The sequence below is a fragment of the Eptesicus fuscus genome, chromosome 14, assembly GCF_027574615.1.
Source record: "Eptesicus fuscus isolate TK198812 chromosome 14, DD_ASM_mEF_20220401, whole genome shotgun sequence".
NCBI lineage: Eukaryota > Metazoa > Chordata > Mammalia > Chiroptera > Vespertilionidae > Eptesicus > Eptesicus fuscus.
The window spans coordinates 43,203,123-43,209,155 of NC_072486.1; the positions used below are offsets into that span (position 1 = coordinate 43,203,123).

General features: G+C 38.7%; 1 long non-coding RNA gene across 1 annotated transcript; it reads left to right on the forward strand.

Annotated features, from left to right (window-relative positions):
- LOC114234824 (uncharacterized) lies at positions 1–3,870 on the forward strand. Its single transcript, XR_003621013.2, has 3 exons — positions 1–165; positions 1,262–1,388; positions 2,894–3,870. It is a non-coding gene; the product is annotated as an uncharacterized LOC114234824 (long non-coding RNA).
- The last annotated feature ends 2,163 nt before the right edge of the window (positions 3,871–6,033 follow it).

Below are 6,033 nucleotides of genomic sequence, written 5' to 3' on the forward strand. Positions count from 1 at the left end.
CTCCCCAATTCATCATTCAACCCAGATCTCTCTTGACTGTTGTCGGTAGTGGAGCCTTGATTATAGCAAACTGCTCTTATTCCCTGCCCTGATGTGGATCACCAACAAATGACCAGGGTGCCTTGAGTCTTCCGCCAGAAGCAAATCGTAAGAGGAAAAGAACAAGTAAGCAGTTTGGGGAGTAATTTGTTTCTTCATAGAAAACAGATTTAGAAATTTTAGTACTTGTTTCTAAAAAATATTTTGAATTGATTTTTAGAGAGAGAGGAAGGGGGGGGGGGGGGGGAGAGAGAGAGAGAGCAACAATAGTGCAAGAGTGTAACATGGATAGGCTGCTTCCTGCAAGCCTCCAGGTAGGGACTGAGCCCACAATCCGGGCATGCCCTGACCAGAAAACCAGGAATTGAACCAATAACTTTTTGGTACATGGGACGACACCCAAGCAACTGAGTCACACTGGCCAGAGCTTAGTATTTGGTTTTAATGAGCAAAGAAATTACAAGCTATTGAAGGATAATGTTGGGGCTGTGATGGTCATAAGGGTAAGATTCAACTTCTCCCTTTCCTATGAATTTATCACTACGCATTTAAATATCCATAAGACAATTCTGAGAAGCAACTATAAAAGAAAGGGATCTTGTGTTTGTGAAAGATCTTTGTGCACATTAGAGGGGAGAAATAGTATTGACACTTTGATGAACTATGTCAACGAACCTGTTCTTTGTAGATACAATCTAACATACTTCTCATAACCTCCTTGCAAAATAGATGTTCCTATTTTCACATTTACAGCTGAAGAGACAACTTTATAGTTAAGTATCTGTCCCATGATTAGCCAGCTAGTAAGAGGCAGTGCAACCTGTTTCTCATTGTGTCCATTCAAAATGTGGAACTGATAAATAGAGTAATTTAGAGTCTCAATGCTTTAAAATAATTTCAAACTTAAATTTTGTCTGCTTAGACTTGAGGACTGCCAAAATGTTAAAACTAAGTTAGTATCTTACTTGTTGTATAAGCATTATATATTTTATATATGTGTACTTTGTTAAAATGTATCTTTCAGCACATAAAATTTAGGTTGTTACTCAAGTTATAATTATGTTTTTAAGCTATAATAAATCCTTATTTGAGGGTATTAAATATGCAAGTTCCAATATAATTTTTCACAAACAAAACCAAGTTATTCTAAGACGATTCTGTTGTAGCAGAAGAGAAATGTTAAAATATTTAGATGTTCACTGTGGAATAACTTCTTCCTCAGATACAAATGCTCAAATTCTGCTCCAGCCAGGTGGGCAGAAGATACATGAGGAAAATGGACACAGACACTTTCTGAGGAGAAAGTCTGATCAGTGCTGATGCCTGGGTCTCATACTGTCTAATCAAAGGTCTGAAAAATATTTTTAATTGTCAGATATTAATTAAATGCTTATTGACGCAACAACAATTTTATGTAACATAACTGTGTATCTACCCCTATGTAGATTAAGGAGAAAGGGGTAAATAATGTCTTCTTGTTTTTATTATTTCACCTTAAGAATCATCACTTTTTGAAATTTATCTTTATTGTTGAAAGCATTACAGATGTCCCCCTTTTTTCCCCACTGACACCCTCTACCCCTTCCCCACCCTGTCCCCAAGAATCATAACTTTTATATGGATTTTTATTTCAGTTATAAAGCTGTCTCACACACTAACTTATTTAGCTTTCTAGTAACCCTTTAAAGGAAGCAGTATGGCCATTCCCATTTCATAGCTAGAGCTCCATGCACATCCCCACAGCAGCTAACTGGCAGGGTTGGCTCTTACTTGCAGGGCGGTAGATTGCCAGCGCTCTTCCTGCTACACAATCACTACCCCTTATGCATCCACACCCGAAAAACTCAAATAAAAACTCAATAGAACCTACTCTCAAACCCAAACTTTTTACCAAAATGTTAACACACCAGTCTAGGAGAAGATTCAGGATTAGGAAGAAGAAAAGAATGTAGATAATATACACTGAGTGGCCAGATTATTATGATCTCTGAATGCATAATAATCTGGCCACTCAGTGTATATCCTATATAATAAAAGGCTAATATGCAAATTGTCCCCTCCACCAGGAGTTCGACCAGCAAGCAGGCCAGCCAAGCTGTCCCCTCCCCCTGGCCAGGCTGGCCAGACCCCACCCATGCATGAATTCATGCACCAGGCCTCTAACACATACACCGAGTGGCCAGATTATTATGCATTCAGATATCATAATAATCTGGCCACTCAGTGTATATTCTATGCTGCTCCTTGCTCAAAAATTATTCACAGAAAATATTTTTAAATGTCTGATACACCTTCTTATAAGAATTACACATGATTGAGACTGTCTTCTCTGCACAAATTGGGTTTTCTGACAATAGGAGGGATGGTCTTTATAGATCTGACATGAATATGCACTGTGAGCATACTGACCTGGCCTTTATTAAAAAAATTTTTTTTTATTTTGTCCATCATGAATTTTTTGCATTGATTTTGATTCTAAAAGATATTGCATTAAAATAGTATTGATTGTGATGACTGAGTTTTTGGCCCTTCCTTAAATTTCATGCTAGAGGCTAACATGTCTCAGGCTGATCTCGGCCTTGATACTTGAGCCTAGACGTATAGGTTAATAGAATACCTGAGTATACAGCCAAATTTTATATTAAAAAAACCCACTTATTTTCGTAATTTTGTCCCATTCACCTCTGTTTATTCAATATGTTTGGATAATCAAGTGGAGCCTCTGACAATATTGGGTACACAGTTTTAGGTTTGTAAATAATTGGCTAGGATTGCAAAACTCAAAACTATTAATGTGCAGTTGCTGTAAAGTTTCAATATGTTCATTATACTTTTGTAAAACTTTTCATTTAAGGGTTTGTGGTCTTCTAAGCATTTTGTGGTGAAACATGGATTCAATCAATGCAACCACCCCATCAAACGCACACTGCATCTCAAACGCACACTGCAGGATGATTCTGATAATCATCTACGGCATGGTTTTGCTTGGAGGTACTATTGGAACAGTATTGATGTCACGTTTGATGTTCAAAAGGAAGAGCCGATCAGTGATGGCCACTATTGTTCTTAATATCATAGTGCTACACTCAATCCTCCTAGTCAGCCTTCCGTTCCGCCTCAGCTATTACGTATTAAATGTCTGGGAGCTTGGATCCTTTACCTGCCGATTGGTTAGCAGCATAGTATACTGTCATATGTACTTCACCTTTGTTTTCTATGTGGCCATTGTCATACTCCGATTGCTCATCTATTTTAACAAACTCCAAATGCAAGAGTTACAAAAGTACCATGCGGTAGTTTTAAGCATTTTTATTTGGATGGTGGGTAGCTTAATTTTTCTGCCAATATTTTTTTTACTATACGGCATAGATCCAAGTTACTCAGGAGACCGATGTTTTGAGTTCCACAAAGATCTCAACCGCAGGAAAGTCATTATTGTGAACTATTCTCTGATTGTCGTTATGATCACAGTGGTCATGACCCTCTTTCTGATACAGGTGGGTGTCATCGTTCAACTGATAAGGGCTCTTTGGCCTGGTATGTGGACCCATCAAGAGTTTAGAGCTCAAATCAAGAGCTTCTTTTTCCTTATAGTGATAGTTGTCTGTTTTGTACCCCACCATGCATTCCGGGTACACTTTATTCAAAATTATTCAGGGACAGAAAATTCTGAGCTAGTTCTTTATAATGAAATTTTTATTGCTTTAACTACTCTCTGTTGCCTGGATATGCTGTGTTTCATAGGTGGAGTTATTCATTAAACCATGTTATGTCACTTGCTTTGTAATCAGTTTTCTGTCATTGTAACAAAATAGTTTCAATTAAATGGATTCTACTATGATTTCAAATTTTCTGCTCTTAGTCATCACCAAATTATTTTTCCATGAAAAAGTGTGAGAATTTATCTGTTTCCTTCTTCTCAAGAGAACTTTTGTCTGTTCTCTATTAACTGTATAATATAGTTCAATGTCTTTAGCTCTGTACAAGTTGACCCTAAACATCCCTTCGAGACTTAACCCCTACCTCTTTTTTCATGCACTATTTGTTTCCACTAAGCACAGCTATTGGCTTTCCCTATACACCATCCAGGCTGTTATCCTTTTTACATTTACTCTTATGGAGCTTTAGTCTTACAATGTTCTTTGTCTCCATCTCCAAGCTATCTATTCTTTGAGGTCCATAGATCCTCAAGATAGTGACTTTATAGAAATCTTAACTCATTCAATTTATGTTTATGAAAATGACTGATAGCTAGTAAATTTACTGCTGCTGGCTATGATATTTGAAGGAAAAGAATAGCTCAGATAGTCAAGAGATTTAGAGGAAACCATTTCAGAATTGAAGGGAAATTGATGTACTTTGATTCTTACTAAGACACAGTAGGTATCAGAAAGCTGAGAGTGCCTCTCAGACATGGATCCAGTAAGCAAGAAAAAGAAATTTTAAAAGGTGGAAGACATCTGGATGTAGTCAAAGAGTACTAGAAGACTATATTAGAGCTCAAAACATTGAGACTGTGGGACTGTTATTAACCTGTTCAAGTTACCCTACATGACCAAGCAGTATTACATAATTAAAATCAACGCTGGTGCCCTGGCTGGGTGGCTCAGTTGATTGGAGCATCGTCCCATGCACCAAAAGGTTGCAGGTTCGGTTCTCTATCAGGACACATACTTAGGTTGTGGGCTTGATCCCCAGGAGGGGAGCGTATGGGAAGCAACCAATCAATGTTTTGCTCTTATGTCAATGTTTCTCTCTCCCTTCCTCTCTTTCTAAAATATCAATAAAAACACATCCTCAGGTGAAGATTAAAAGAAACTCAATACTGGTATCAGTTAAATGAAATAAAAACAACCAAGACAACCAACTTGGATTCTAGTTATCTGATATAAAAATCGACAGGCTCTTTTGCTTTGCTTATAACTATGCTGCCTTCAAGACTACATTCAATGAATCAATTAACCAAACAATGCCCTTACTGGTTTACAAGGCAGCCTAGCTAATACAAGAGTTTTGGAGTCATCTGGAGACCTTGGATTCAAAACTGGTTAGTAAGTATGAAATCTTGGATTAAGTATTTATATTAGTGGCAAAACAGCACCAGCATGTGCTGAGCTATGGGTATTTTTGGCTAATGGGCCACTGGTTGGGTTTGGCCCTTGGGAGTTACCGGTAGGAGATGCCATCCTGAGGGAGGAGTGAGGTTGCAGGATTGATTCTCTGTTCCTCCCCTAGTGCCAGCATAGCCTGCAGCCCTTCCGGCTACATCTCCTGCCAGGTGGCCTCTGGGTTCCATTATGGACTTTTCTCCCTTTGTGACTTCAGGCCTAGATGCACTGTTGCTAGTCTCACTCCCTTCTCAGAATGTCTGGTGGCCTCAGCAACTCTCCTGGATGCAATGCTTATCACAGCTCAATTCCTCTGGGAGTTAAGCTCCCTCCTGAGTTTGACTCCTCCTTTTTCCTCTCACTGTGGGGCTGGTAGCTACTTCTGTCACCTCTCAGGGGTGTGGTTGCTGCCATGACCATCATTGCACAATGACCTGCCCCGATGCCCAGCATAGGGCTGCATTCCTTGATTGGGGAAGTGTTTCCCAGACTTAGATACTGTTTGGACTCAGGAACATAATACAAAGGCCTTTATGTGAAGGAAGCAGAATTGATCACAATGAAGCATTACATTTTCTTTCTTCTCCTCTCCCAACTACTTCTAGGGCTATTCTGCTAGGCCTTATTTTCCCACTCCAGATGGTATATCCCACTCCTAGAAATATCTTCCAAGCTGGAACTGTAATCTGGTTCTTTGGGGAACTCCACTTGGGGATAACTGATGAATCAAATCTTAAATTCATTTCTGGGAAATGTTAAATTTTGACTGCATAAGAGAATTTTTATTTATTTATTTTTTGCCACTGTGCTATCACAGATCAGAAAACTATTGGAAAATAATTTAGGGAGTCAGAAAAGTTGGTTATGGATTGAGGGGACTGTATCA